Source organism: Dermacentor silvarum, chromosome 3 (genome assembly GCF_013339745.2).
Source record: "Dermacentor silvarum isolate Dsil-2018 chromosome 3, BIME_Dsil_1.4, whole genome shotgun sequence".
Taxonomy (NCBI): Eukaryota; Metazoa; Arthropoda; class Arachnida; order Ixodida; family Ixodidae; genus Dermacentor; species Dermacentor silvarum.
Genome location: NC_051156.1, coordinates 192,160,278 through 192,175,140, shown reverse-complemented (window position 1 = coordinate 192,175,140; position 14,863 = coordinate 192,160,278). Strand labels below are relative to the sequence as shown.

At 50.8% G+C, this 14,863-nt stretch overlaps 1 protein-coding gene across 1 annotated transcript in view; it reads left to right on the top strand.

Annotated features, from left to right (window-relative positions):
• Positions 1–14,863, top strand: part of LOC119445104 (pyridoxal kinase) — a 58,135-nt gene that overhangs the window by 1,113 nt on the left and 42,159 nt on the right. The window lies entirely within an intron of this gene.

The window sequence follows — 14,863 nt, the reverse complement described above, 5'->3', positions numbered from 1 at the left end:
TAACCGAACTTCCATAAAGCTTATCGCTGACCTTGGTGATCGTCGGCAATAACTTGATGTGATAAAGTTCACGTCTTTACGGCGTCGAAGACGTTGCTTCTCGTGTTAGCGAACACGAGAAGCAACCGTGAGAAATGTGCAACCGCACATTTCTCTTGACGTTTAAGGCCCAACTACAAGGAACCGATTTTCGACGGATTTTCGGCGTCGGCGACGGCCGGCGGCACGTACGCGGCGTGGACGCTTAACGAGGTTTATTGGCGGCTCTCAACCACAAGAGACTCATCTCGGTTTCGACGTATTTCAATAAGAATTAAACGAGGTTTATTGACGGCTCTCAACCACAAGAGACTCTCGGCTATCTCGGCTTCGACGTATTTCAATAAGAAACGAGGTTTATTGACGGCTCTCAACCACAAGAGACTCTCGGCTATCTCGGTTTCGACGTATTTCAATAAGAAACGAGGTTTATTGACGGCTCTCAACCACAAGAGACTCTCGGCTATCTCGGTTTCGACGTATTTCAATAAGAAACGAGGTTTATTGACGGCTCTCAACCACAAGAGACTCTCGGCTATCTCGGTTTCGACGTATTTCAATAAGAAACGAGGTTTATTGACGGCTCTCAACCACAAGAGACTCGGCTTCGACGTATTTCAATAAGAACGTTGGTTCAAGCGTGACGCAATGTGGCCAGATCCTTGGCACCGAATTTAGACGGCCAGTTTTGCGAAAGGACTTCTTGTAGTTTTAAAACGACATAAAAAAATGTCCGTAGCTCTAGTGCAAACATATACATAAGGATTGTGTTGGGCAATAAAAATTAGTAAAATAACAATAATATTGTCACGTAGTAGTGACACTGAAGAAAACAGTCGTAAAACTGTGTACAACGAAACTGGTTGTTTATTGGGCGAACCTGTGCCCACAAAAGCAAGGTACACTCAAAGCACAACGATAGCGGCGAACACAGTCGGCGATCGTCGAAAATCTGATCAGCGGCGAAGCGCGTCGGCTTTTATACCTGAGTCATCGAAGGTTCCAGATTAATCCCTGATGCCCGCGTGTCTTCCAGAAAGTTCTACACAATTCGCGTCGGTCATACAATCAGATAACATAAGCGTCGGTGAAAACAGGCAACGGAAAGAAGCATCGATAACGTTCTAGAAACTTGCGATACAGGCGCGTCCTGCGCCGAGCGATAACGTGTAACATTTGTTAGCCGGTGGAAAGCGGCCACCGGTGAAAGATAAACATGTATACGTGTCAATATATACAGTGTTTCTTTTTTTTTTTTTTGCTTGTTGTCTCTACTTTTGAAAAACGTAGCACCAGTGACATAGCATGGATAGCATCGCCAGTAGTTGCCGTGCTCGCTATAATAGCACGTCCACGCTAGCGGCAAACATGCCGTAACGGCGAACCGGCCTCCAGTGCCGTAGAACGTCTGTCACGCGAGAGGTGTCCGAAGTAGACGACAGTTCGGCCGACGCACCGCCCGCCGCACGGCCAATCGACGACCGGGAATCTGCGCGCCTCCGCCACCGGCGACGTAAACATCGGCTGCAGCTTCTGTTTTTATTATTGCGATAGCAATTAAATGGACACTCAAAGCGTATTTCTGCCGTCGGCGTCGTCATCGCCGTCGCCGTAAGGTTCCGTATGACGTCCAACGGCTATGAAATCGTCGCCGCGCGCCGTATGCTGTAAGTGCGAGTGAAAGGGCGCGACAGACGCGTGCTTTCACGGGGAGCGAACGCACGGCGTAGAGCAAATGCGCGTTCTGCACCGCGCTCCCTGAAGGTCTGCAGAATTAAGCGTCTCTTTCCTCCCTTACAATCGCCATATAGTATATGTAGAGCAAACGCAACTTATTCCGTCGCGCGAAAGGCCGTGGGGGACAGGAGGGAGGGAGGGTAGGCGACGTTTAGCTGCGGCACCAAACGCGTATTTATATAAAAAAAGTTGTTGCAGTTTCACCTGAAAGGCGAAGCATCAATTGCGATAGCAAATTCGTAGAGAGCTATACGGAGTAATGATAGTAGCTTTATCAGCTGTATAAACTTGGACATGCAGCAGCACCGGCAACACGCAGAACTGTTGTCGACGCCGTCGGCGTTTTGCCCGCGTTCGCACAAAATGCGTGCGGCGTTGGTGACTGTTGCCGGAGCCTCACTTGGTGCCGCAGCTCAACGTCGCCTCCCTTCCCTGCACCCCCCCCCCCCCCCCACGGCCTTTCGCGCGTCGGAAGGCGCGTTTGCTCTACATATATGGTGATTGTAAACGAGGAAAGAGACGCCTACTTCGGCGCAGAACGCGCGTTTGTTCTCCGCCGTGCGTTCACTCCCCGTGAAAGCGCGCATTCCTTCGCGCCCTTTCACTCGCACATACGTTCGGCGCGCGGCATAGAGTTTCTCACTATAATATAGTGAGAAACTCTATGGCGCGCGGCGACGATTTCATCTCCATTGACGTCATACGGAACCTCACGGCGACGACGACGGTGACGCCGACGGCAGAAATCTGCTTTGGAGTGTCCATATAATTGCTATCGCAATAAAACGTTGTGAGGCGAGAAGGTGGTAAAAGCTTCCGACGCTGCTCGACGAGTGTCCCGTTCTGATCTCGTCGAAAACCTCCGAGCTGCCCCCGGAAGCCCTGGCAACAGTCACCAACGCCGCGCGCGTTCGGTGCGAACGCGGGTAAAACGGTGACGGCGTCGACAACAGTTCTGCTCGTTGCTGGTGCTGCTGCATGTCCAAGTTTATACAGCTGATAAAACTACTATCCTTGCTCCGTATAGCTCTATACTAAGTTGCTATCGCAATTGATGCTTCGCCTTTCGGGTGAAACTGTGACATTTTTTTTATTTACGTAGTATTATTTTTGGCAAATCATTTTTTGTCGATTTCTACCCCGTTTTCTGTAACGGTTATGTAGCCGTATCCGCGCGTTGTCGTGGGCCGATCCCGAAGATAATGCAGTCGAAAAAAATTACACCATCTTCCCGTAGGGGAACCCTGAGTAGTATGCGAAGCAACCATGGGGTCGACTCAAGGTAGTTTTATCAGCTGTATAAACTTGGACATGCAGCAGCACCAGCAACGCGCAGAACTGTTGTCGGCGCCGTCGGCGTTTTGCCCGCGTTCGCACCGAACGCAGCACCAGCAACGCGCAGAACTGTTGTCGACGCCGTCGGCGTTTTGCCCGCGTTCGCACCGAACGTGCGCGACGTTGGTGACTGTTGCCGGTGCCTCTGCGGCGCCTACCGTCGCGCCTCTAACCTAAGCTGCTTCGCATTATCGCGCGCGGAGCCGCAGGTGTTGCCATTCGTTGCGCAATCCGGAGAGGAGAGGAGCGTCAGAGAGGAGAGGAGAAATGCCGAGAGGAGAGGAGATGAGACAAGGAGAGGAGGGGGAGGAGGATGTGCATGCGCAGTAGGGGTGTGGACGCCGCACGGCGGAGGGAGGGAGGGGGTGACATAGCCCCGACCATAAGATGCTTCGCATCTAAAAAAAATCACAGCATATCCACGGGGTGAATGATGATGAGTGGGCGAAGCTCCGGAGGGAATCATCGGATCCCCCGCTTAAGGGGACGCTAGCACAAACGCGTTAGAAACGTGCAGTACTCTCTAGTAAGGGGGAGCGGCCACAGCGTCTTACGCAGCCATTTACACATGCCGGAACGTGCACCGCGTTTGCCGACGCCATCACATGACTGCTGAGAGAGTATACACACCCCCCGTATTCATAAACGCTCCTCGACTTGAACTTGACTTGCCACCGTCTTGGGCAGCGCGTTCGAAACGCGTTGAAGGTAAGGCGGAGAGGCCACAGCGTCTTACACCAGCTTCTTACACGGGCCGTAACGCGCTAGCACAAACGCGTTAGAAACGCGCTAGAAGCGCGGCCTTTCGTTAATGTTGGGTATTTATTGCCATCGTGGTGCGTGTGTCCATGTCCGCTTCGTGGCGTAGTGGGCTAACGCCGCGCGCTCGGAAGCGAGGGGTCCCTGGTTCGATTCCGCGCTACGGACACAACTTCGGAATTTTTTTTCTCATTTTTCTCAGACTGGTTACACACTACTACTACGACGACGGGGACGGAACGGGTGCCGCTATAAGGAGCTTCGCTCCTAAAAATGTGGGTGGATATGCCAATGGGGGCACCAGGTACGTTCTACTGGGTATGTTTCCGTGGTGTCCCTAGGTGTGTGTGGCACTTGATTTATGCCCTGGGGGCCAATCGGCATGGGCCGCTGTTCAATGAGCTTCTTTGGCGTCAGCTTGGGTCACTGCAAGTATGACATTACACAACACAACATCTACACGGTGACATTCACGTAATGTGATTTTTCTTGCAAATTAAGGTCGGCGTCGATGTTGCTGTTTTTTCGGCTCTCAAAAAGCGCGCCCTTGTCAAATATGACCTTCAACATCGCGTTTGTGCTCTTTAAGGGCTTTGCATGGGAGATATTAAGCTAAGAGGCATTCGGTTGCTACCGAAGCGGTTCACGAAGACTGTTCTGTTTTTCTCGTTTATCAGACAATGACGAAGTATTTGTCAGAAATGTATAAAAATTACCAGACCGACTGCAGTGGTTATGAATGATAACACGTAGGCTTGCTCTCGTATTATTCGGCTCCAAAGACACTGTGCTGTGATTCACAACAGTTGTGCGCGTTGCTGGTGCTGCTGCATGTCCAAGTTTATACAGCTGATAAAACTGCTATCGTTACTCCGTATAGCTCACTACTAAGTTGCTATCGCAATTCGCCTTTCAGGTGAAACTGCGACATTTTTTTTATTTATGTAGTATTATTTTTGGCAAATCATTTTTGTCGATTTCTACCCCGTTTTCCGTAACGGGTATGTAGCCGTATCCGCGCGTTGTCGTGGGCCGATCCCGAAGATAATACAGTCGAAAAAAATGTGGGTGGATATGCCAACCGTTACTTTGTCAGAACTGTTGTCGATTACCTCTTAGAATCTAGTAACGTTGACTACGATGCTCTCTGTGATGTTGGGTTGGAACCCCTGATGCTCAAACTGTACGCATGCTTCTCTCATGCCGACGCCAACTACAGTCGAGCACCTCTACAGCGGATGCCACTAGAACAGAATGGCTTGTACAACGAAGGAATAAGTCTGTCCGGGGTCTTGTGTGAGCTGTGCGGTGCCCGACCTTTACAACGAAGTGACCTGTATAACGAAGGATTTTGGATGTCCCAAGTACTTCGTTTATAAAGGCATTCGGCTGTAATACACTTCTGTGGCACGACTGGCCCGTATACGTCACGTCCCACATAGCACGAGCTAGAGGCCTTGATTGCGCGTTAGCTTCTTTTCGGCCACTATAGATTAACCAATTTCTTCCTTGCATGTCCCGAGCGGGATCGAGCCAATTTGTCCCATTCTCGCCTCGTGGCAGCTAAAGCTTTGGGCCGCTGTGTTAAACCATAAACTCAATATACCTTAATCGACCTTAATCCACCTTAATCTATCTTAATCCTCCTTCATCCACTTTAATCGGCCTTAATCCATCTTAATCCTCCTTCATCCACCTTAGTGCCCTCTAACCCACCTTAATACACCCTAACCCATCTTAATAGACCTTAATACACCCTAATCCACCTTAATCCACTCACTATAATCAATCATTAATGAACTTTGCTAATCATTATCCATCTCTTATCGTATACACGGCTGCACATGTTTTGGCTCGCTTCTGGCCTTCCTTGGGTGACGTGACTTTCTGTACCTTACAACGCGACCTTGAAACATAAAGATCTTAGGCTTTCGCCTTAAAAATTCGGCAGAGACACTTAAGACTGCTTACGTGTAGAATGCGAAAGCATTATAGTCCCTTTGGTGAAACGCTTTTTTCCGCGTGTTCATTGTTCGCGCTGAAGTCCCTAGATATTTTTGAGCAGAAAATCTAGGGACTTTAGTCCGCGCAAGCTCCCGCCTGCGTTCTAACTGCGCCTCGCTAAGGCCAAATCAAAACTGCGCCAAGCGTCTCAACGCGCTCGCCTGTCTGCGAGGAGTTCGTAACTGGAAGGATCGCTCAGTGGCGTTCAATCGGCGACGTGACTAGGGAGCCTACATGCAAGCGCTGTTTAGACGTGACGTGTGCAATAACGCACGCACCAGGTCACACCTTTAGTCAATCAGAACCGTATATACGTGGAGACGCCGTGGAGTCGGGAAAGCGTGCTGGGAACCCGGAAGACCTGACCTCGGTGCCGCAGCATAACAGCCCGATGCTCTAACCCATTGGCCACAATCACACTTGCACTTCTGTCGTGCCAACGCGACCTAGAACTCTTTGCGATGAGCACGGCTGCGCGAGTGCACATTCGTGCGCGCCACTTATACCTTCGCGCTGATTTTATTCCGCGTGATTAACTGATTACCGAAAGCTTCGTCTCACACTGATTCCAAGATGCGCGTCAGATATGCCTAATTCTCTGTGGGTATCTCGCGCGAGTGAGGGCCTGCCGCTGTGTGTCCAGACGTGGTTTCAATGCCCAGTCTTCAAGGAGCCGTGAACAGAACCTGTACACGCCCAGTTGTTGCGGAAACAACGCGGTGGAGCGTTTGCGGATGAAAAATAACGAACAGAAGAGACATTAAAAAAAAACATGTTTTAAGGATTCTCGCTTCTTAACAGCGTATCAATTATTTCCATGTATCTGCCATTTAATGCGCAGTGCACCATGGCTGTATTGATATAGTTAGGCTTAACGTGTCGTAAGAATGAATTTCCTTGTCGGGCTCAGCTACCTCCCAGCCTTTTCTCCTCCCAAAGTTTTGATATAAGCTACGCTCGAACGTAGGATATACGTATAGTCTTACACTCCCCCGAATTTTAAAGCGAAGCTTTATATGGCTAGCCGAAAGGAAAGCCGTCTGTCCGTCGCCTGTCCACAGAAAACTATCGTCATCGGCATTGGCTCAAGCGTCGTCGTCTTCTTCCGCAGCTAGCTCGTTGGCGCCCCTCGGGTTGCGCTCGTGCTCGGCACGCACTCGTGACACTGCTCCCGCGTTCGTCGTCTTCCACAGCTGGCTGCGTTGCTGCTCATAATTCCATCCTAGAATTTCACTGCTCTTCTGTCGTCGTAATAGGGAGGCCGCATTTACGGGCGTATGAGCCATTGCTTAAGGGGGTATGAGCCATTCATTGTCTTACGTAGCGGACAGATTTAATTTTGAAGCAATTTAGTTTCGAAGAATCGCAAGCGGCAATGGCGGGCGAATGCTGCTAACCGCGCGCCGAGCAAACTCGAGACTTCGAACGCAAGCGACAACGGCGGACTGCGGGCGCATCGTCAGTGACGTCGTTCTCTCCGTCGCAGCCGAACCTGTGTGTAACCTTATAATTGAGAAATACTTTAATGAACCGTTGGGATTAACCCAGTTATAAACACCGGGGCCGCACGTTTCATCTTCGCTGGTTAACCATCTTCACGGAGTTGAAGGGCCGAGGAGGAGGAGAGGAGGAACAGATTTTTATTTAAACCAGCAGTTTAGTTGGGTGGGCCTAGGCCTCCCACGTGGGGACGTCGAGGTCTTGCCTCTTCGCCGCCTCGCAGGCTTGCTGGGTAGCCCAGAGTTGGTCGTCGAGGTGGGAGCTGCGCAGGGAGGCGTGCCATCTCGACGAGAGGGTCACAGTATTAATTGTCGGATATTGGTGTTTACACTCCCATAGCATGTGGGGAAGCGATGCTGCCTGAGTCTTACAGATCTTGCAAGTGTTACTAGGGTAGGTGTCCGGGTAGATCCTGTGGTAACGTGTTATAGTGAGGGGTACGTGTTTGTCTGTAACAGGCGAAGGGTGGTTGCCTGTGCTCTGTTTAGCTTGTGATGAGGCATGGGGAAGGTTATTTTTCCGAGATATAATGATTTCGTAAGGTCGTTGTAGCGACTAATTCTTTGTTTACGTTGTCTTCAGATAGCCCTGCACGACTAGCGATGCTAAGTTTCGCCCTCTTAATGACGCTGGCTCAAACTTTTGCCATTGGCCGCGCGTGCCTCCATGCACATCTGCGTTCTTTTGTGTACTCATGTTTCTTTGAACGTGTTTGCTTCCTTTGCTTGGCTTTTCCTCTTGGTTTCTCCAGCGCTTAAAAAGCATAAGGTATGATGACGTAATTTTTGTCGAAACTATGTTGCGGATGAATGCTCCCTGCATGGCTGCAAGTACGGACGCAAGTGCGAGCGGAGGAAGGGGAGGGAGCGGTGTTTTCAAGACGATTTTTAAGCATGTGTATATGCCGGTCCCTCATAATGTGAGCTCGCCCTATGAGTTTAGTGTTTACTCCATGTAAGTGCTTATAGCACGAAGAAGAAGAAGAAAAAGAAAGAAAGTATCTATACAGTGAGACAAAAACTCACTTCTCTTTCCCAGCTCTCTCCTTTTAACGCGACAGCATTAAGGACCCCGTGACGCAGAAAATCCGGCGTCGGCAACCGGCGTGCGATGCGGGTGGCGGAAAAAAATCCCCAACCACCCCGACCGCGCAGGCCCTCCAGGTGGTGCAAGGTTTTGGTGAACAAAAATTGAATTTCTCGCAGTGAAATCCGTCAGGAAAATGGTCAAGTACGACTTTAACATTCGCCGTCGGATTCGCCGTTGGACTGTTTACCAATCGGCGTCGGATTGTAATTTGAATGTACGAGAAAACCTAATTCTGCTACGAGGAAACTCAAACGCAAACCCCTTTTCCAGCATTTCTACCAGACCTACAGCCGCGCGTTGCGATGCGAACGGGTCCCGATAACGCTATCGCGTTCTACTCTTAAAGGCGAAGCTTAAGCGTCCTCCTTTTTTTTTCATTAATATTTATTTATTTACGTAGTATTATTTCTGCCAAAGCATTTTTGTCGATTTCTAATCCGTTTTCCGTAACTGGTATGTAGCCGTATCCGCGCGTTGTCGTGGGCCAATCCCGAAGATAATACAGTCGAAAAAAAATTACACCATCTTCCCGTAGGGAAACCCTGAGTAGTATGCGAAGCAGCCATGGGGTCGACTCGAAGTTCGGGATCGGCATGTCGCCGCTGCCGTTTCGTGGCAGCGGCTCGAGCCCTGTTCTCCGCGGCGCTGACCACGGCGCTGACACTGGCTTGACGCTGGCGCTGTCCGTGGCACCCCAGCGGAGTATGCAGCGCCTACCGTCGCGCCTCTAGCCTAAGCTCGCATTATCGCGCGCGGAGCCGCAGGTGTTGCCATTCGTTGCGCAATCCGGAGAGGAGAGGAGCGTCGGAGAGGAGAGGAGGAATGCCGAGAGCACGGTGTAAGAACATTTGCCGAGAGGAGAGGAGATGAGACAAGGAGAGGAGGGGGAGGAGGATGCGCATGCGCAGCGTCGGTGAGGAGGAATGCCGAGAGGAGAGGATATGAGACAAGGAGAGGGGAGGAGGATGCGCATGCGCAGTCGGGTGTGGACGCCGCACGGCGGATGGAGGGACGGACAGAGCCGCCGGCAAGAAATGCATTAAAAAAAAAAAAAACGACGCTTAACGTTGCACTCGGCCGCGCAACGCTTGAAACAGCGAAGCTGGACGATCGTAGCCCAGCATTTTCCGGAAGTACGCTCGAACTTTTCATCTTATTACTCATGATGGTGATAATTTCTTTCGCGTGTCTCGGACCTTACGGCCGTCACTGCGCGTTGCATAGCGCAGCTTGCAACACCGACACCGCGTTCCAATGCCGACACCACGTTCCAGGTACTAAGTGGTTCGTCTGGAAAAGGAAAGGTTGGCGCTATCTTCTGCGTTCCAGGTGACCCGTTCTTTGAAGGCGTCACTTTCGCGCTCTCATAGCGCGCAAAACCTCTTCACCTCGCAGAGCACGAGGTACAAACGCGCCAGCTGTGGACGAAGACGACGACGCTCGAACGCAATCATATGGTTCGCATGAATGCATGCTCTGCAGGCGTGGCTGTATAGCCTAGTGGTTACCACGCTCGCTTTAGGGTACGCAGGTTCGGATCCCACCTCGGCAAGAAAGCTTATTTTCTTTTGTTGGTAGTTTCTTGCTACGCACCACAAATTACAGCTAGCGTAAACATCTTCGCTGTTAAAAAATGTGGGCGGATAAGCCATTGTGGCCACCAGATATGTTCTACAGGGTATGTTTACGTGGTTGTCCCTAGGTGTGTGTGGCACTTGGTGTGTGCCCTGGGGGCTAATCGGCAAGTGCCGCTGTTCGATGAACGTCTTTGACGTCAACTTGGCTCACTGCAAGTATGAGAACATTACACGACATCACACCTACACGGTGACATTCACGTAATGCGATTTTTCTCGCAAGAGAAGGTCGGCGTCTAGGGAGCCTACTAGCGCTTGCATGTAGGCTCCCTATCGGCATCGACGTTGCTACTTTTTCTGCTCTCAAAAAAGCGCGCCCTTGCCAAATATGAGCTTCAACATCTCGTTTGTGCTCTTTAAGGGTGTAGTGGACAGTGTGCTTGGCGTCCGAAAAAGAAGAAAAGCTCGACATCATGGCCACAACATCAGCATTTTTAAATTTTTACCTACACAGAGCTGGTCTGGTTCCCTCACCTAACTGTCCCTATTGTGGACAACATGAAACATTAGATCACTTTCTCATTGTCTGTCAAAGATATTCTGAATTGCGAAAAAGAACCTTAGAAACACCGTTCCGCCTTCTTAGATTAGAATTAAGTGTTCAAAATTTACTATCATTGGGGGCCTCTACCCTTGGGCACAGCGACGGAAAGGTTGTCGATGCCATCCAGAATTACATTACAGGGTCAGAAAGATTTAGATGACAAAATCAGGGCTTAGGGTTCCGAAATATTTTTACAAATTTGATGTCTACTTCTTTTTTTTTAGTTATCATTTATTCCTTTATTCTATTCAAGTTATTTGATATATTCTAATTATTCATTCTCAGATGCGTATATATTCCCACATTTATGTTTGTATTGTTTTATACATCTCCTTTCTGATTGTTATTTAAAACTACCCGGTTCTTGGCCAATCCCCCAGAGTGGGTATGTGCCAGTAACTCCAAGGCTCTACATCTACATCAGCTTATCCAGTGTGGCCAATCCCTCTCGTGGGTACGAGCCATGTTTTGAGGCAACAACAAAAACAGCTTAGTTGCCCGACGAATAAATGTTTGCTTGTTCGGAGCCTTCTGTTCTCACAAGTTGGTGACCTCGGACGCTTCCCGCATCGCAACTATTCGTCCCGCCGCTTCTCTTCGATGCCATGGAATCGAACTCCCAAGACAATGCTACACCTTTCATCGTCACACTCAAGCTTCCCGAGTTCTGGCCCGCAGATAGTGAGCTCTGGTTTCTCCACATCGAAGCGCAGTTCCGCCGTCACCGCATCGCATCGCATCGCAGACGGCCAAGTACGACTATGTCGTGAGTGCGCTCAGCCCGACCACCTCAGCTTTGATCCGCGACGTTTTTCAAACTCCCACCCTACAACCCCTACGACATCCTGAACGACCGACTCCGAGTCGCGACGCATTCAACAGCTTCTATCATCGGAGGAACTTGGTGACCGAAAGCCGACCGAGCTGCTTCGTCGCATGACCCTGCTACTCGGAGGCAATTCATCTTTAACGGACTCAAAAATCGTCCGCGAGCTCTTCCTTCAGCGTCTACCGAGTCAGGTACGGATGATTTTATGTGCCTCGCCTGCGGCAACGTCCATTGAAGACTTAGCAACAACGGCAGACCAGATCATGGATACTTCCCATCCTTTCGTATCTGTCATCGACCGTTGTCAGGCGCCAGTCTCGAGTCCGTTACAGTTAGAGCAGCGCTTTGACGAACTCAGCGCCTCAAACGCACAGCTTGCTTCGCAAGTGCATCAACTAACTACTGAGCTAGCTACCTTGCGTTTCTCTGCGGGTAGAGACCAGTCACGTCATCGCACGCCCAACCAAAGCAACTCCCGCTATTCCACTGCCGCTATTTGTTGGTACCACGCCCGATACGGCACTCGTGCACATCAGTGCCGTCCACCATGTAACTTTTCGGGAAACGGTCGGGCCAGTCACTGATGACGGCAAGTGCTACCGGCCCTACGTCAAGCCGTCTTTTCTATGTCACCCACCGCGTAACGAAAGTTCGTTACCTTGTAGACACTGGCGCAGAAATTGGTGTGCTTCCGCCTACCTTTGGCGACCGAAGACGACATCGCCACGACTTGTCCTTTCTCACTGCGGTCAACGGTTCTAATATTAGAACGTATGGCCAGAAATCAGTGACTCTTCATCTCGGACTGCAGTGTCCCTTTCGATGGCTATTCACCGTTGCTGCGTCCGTGGCCCCATCATCGGGGCCGATTTTTTATGGAAGTTCAACTTGGTTGTCGACCTACTCCTATGCCGCCTGCTGGACTCCATGACAAACCTGTCGGTACAAGGCATCACCGCAACTGCACCGCCCTTAATTGCGTCTCCTACAAGCACACACCCAGGTATCGACACCTTGGTCCACCATCCTACAAGAATTTCCAGAGTTATTTCAACCCCCCTCGCCTGATCGCCCAATCCTGCACAAGGTCATGCACCAGATTGTCACGAAAGGACCACCAGTATATGCCCGACCCCGCCGCTTAGCCCCTGACCGCCTGAAAATTGCAAAACAGGAATTCGATCACATGCTCGAGTTGGGTTTCGTTCGGCCTTCTGCTAGCCCTTGGGCGCCCGCTTTACACATGGTTCCCAAGAAGACAGGTGATTGGAGGCCATGCGGAGATTACCGCACGTTAAACAAAGTGACGGTTCCCGACCGGTATCCTATTCCTCACGTTCACGACTTCACCGCTTCGCTTCACGGTTGCTGCATATTCAGCAAAGTGGATCTAGTTAAAGCTTACCATCAGATTCCTGTGTAGCCTTCCGACATTCCTAAAAAACCGCAATCATCACCCCATTAGGCATGTTTGAATACGTCCGCATGCCCTTCGGTCTCCGAAATGCTGCTCAAACATTTCAGCGGTTCGTTGACCAAGTGCAACGTGGGCTGACTTGTTTCGTCTATTTAGACGACATTATCGTTTTCAGCCGATCTGCTGCGGAACATGAATCGGACCTGCGCGTATAGGTCTTCGAACGTCTCCGTCAATACGGCCTCGTTATCAACGTCTCGAAGAGCGAGTTTGGCCTCGATTTCCTCGATTTCCTCGGGCATCGAGTTGATCATCGTGGCATCCAGCCCGTCTCACTCCGCGTTCAAGTCATTAAAGATTACCCGCAACCGTCGACCACAAAGAAATTGCGGCAATTTCTGGGCCTCATCAATTACTACCACCGTTTCATTCCTCGTTGTGCATCCATCTTGTAGCCGCTGCACAGTCTGCTCTCGAAAAAAAAACCCAAGCAAACACCCCTCTAGACGAATGCTGCCGAAAGTGCTTTTGCCACTGCCAAAAATTCTCTCGCTTCCGCCACTCTTCTAGCAGCACCCGAAGCCAAATGCGCCAATTTCCGTTATGGTGGACGCGTCCGACATAGCTGTCGGCGCTGTTCTTCAACAGCTGGTTGACAATGCTTGACAACCCATACATTTCTTCTCTAGGAAGCTGATAGTGCAAGAAACTCGATACAGCACTGTCGGCCGCGAACTCCTGGCAATCTACCTCGCAGTCCGCCACTTCCGTCATAATCTCGAAGGTCGCCGGTTCTTTATTCTCACCGACCACAAGCCACTGATTTATGCTATTACTTCCAACAGTTCCTCACACACGCCACGTGAAATTCGCCAGCTTGCCTATATTGCCAAATTCACTACCGACATTCGACGTATCAGTGGTACCAACAATCCCGTTGCTGACGCCCTGTCACATGATTCACATCAACGCAACTCAAGTCGCTCGTTCCGGCATCGACTTCATGCGCCTATCTACTGCTCAGCGCACAGACCCCGAACTTCCGACACTCCGAACTGCGAACAACTCCCTGCGCTTCGAAGAAGTCTTGCTACCTGGCTGTGACTATACCGTCATTTGCGACGTGTCTACAGGTCGGCCATGACCGTGTGTCCCACAAGAATTCCGACGACAGGTCTTCGACGCTCTACACTCCTTATCGCACCCAGGAGTGCGAGCTACGCAACGTCTTGTCACCTCCCGCTACCTTTGGCTCCGTATGAATGCTGATGTCCATTGCTGGGCGCGGTCGTGTATTCAATGCCTGCGTGCCAAGGTCAACAGACACACCATGAGCGCGCCGGGTCATTTTCCACCACCAGACATTCATTTTGGCCATGTTCACGTCGACATTGTGGGTCCGCTACCACCGTCCGCGAACCAACGTTACATACTCACTTGTATCGACAGATTTACCCGCTGTCCGGAAGCAACGCCGCTAAGCAACATCGCTGCAGAATCTGTTGCACAAGCTCTTGTGCGCACCTGGATCGCTCGTTATGGCGTGCCACAAACCATAACGACAGAACGAGGGAGACAATTCGAATCGTCCCTCTTTCGGGCTATCTCCCGCCTTCTAGGCGTAACACACATACGAACTACGGCTTACCACCCCAGTCCCAATGGCATGGTGTAACGCTTCCACCGTCAACTGAAGGCATCACTGCGTGCGCAGGACGCAACAATCCCATGGACAGAGCGCCTGCCTCTGGTTCTACTAGGTCTTCGCACCGTGGTGAAAGAAGACACACAGTGTTCATCCGCAGAGCTGGTTTTCGCCACGACACTTCGCGTCCCCGGCGAGTTCTTTGCCTCGGAACCGACATCAGCTGAGCTACACTCTTACGCCGACCGCCTGCGAACTACTATGGCTATTGTCGTACCACCGCCGCTTCGTCAGGATTGCAAGACCGTTTATATGAGCCCATTATTAC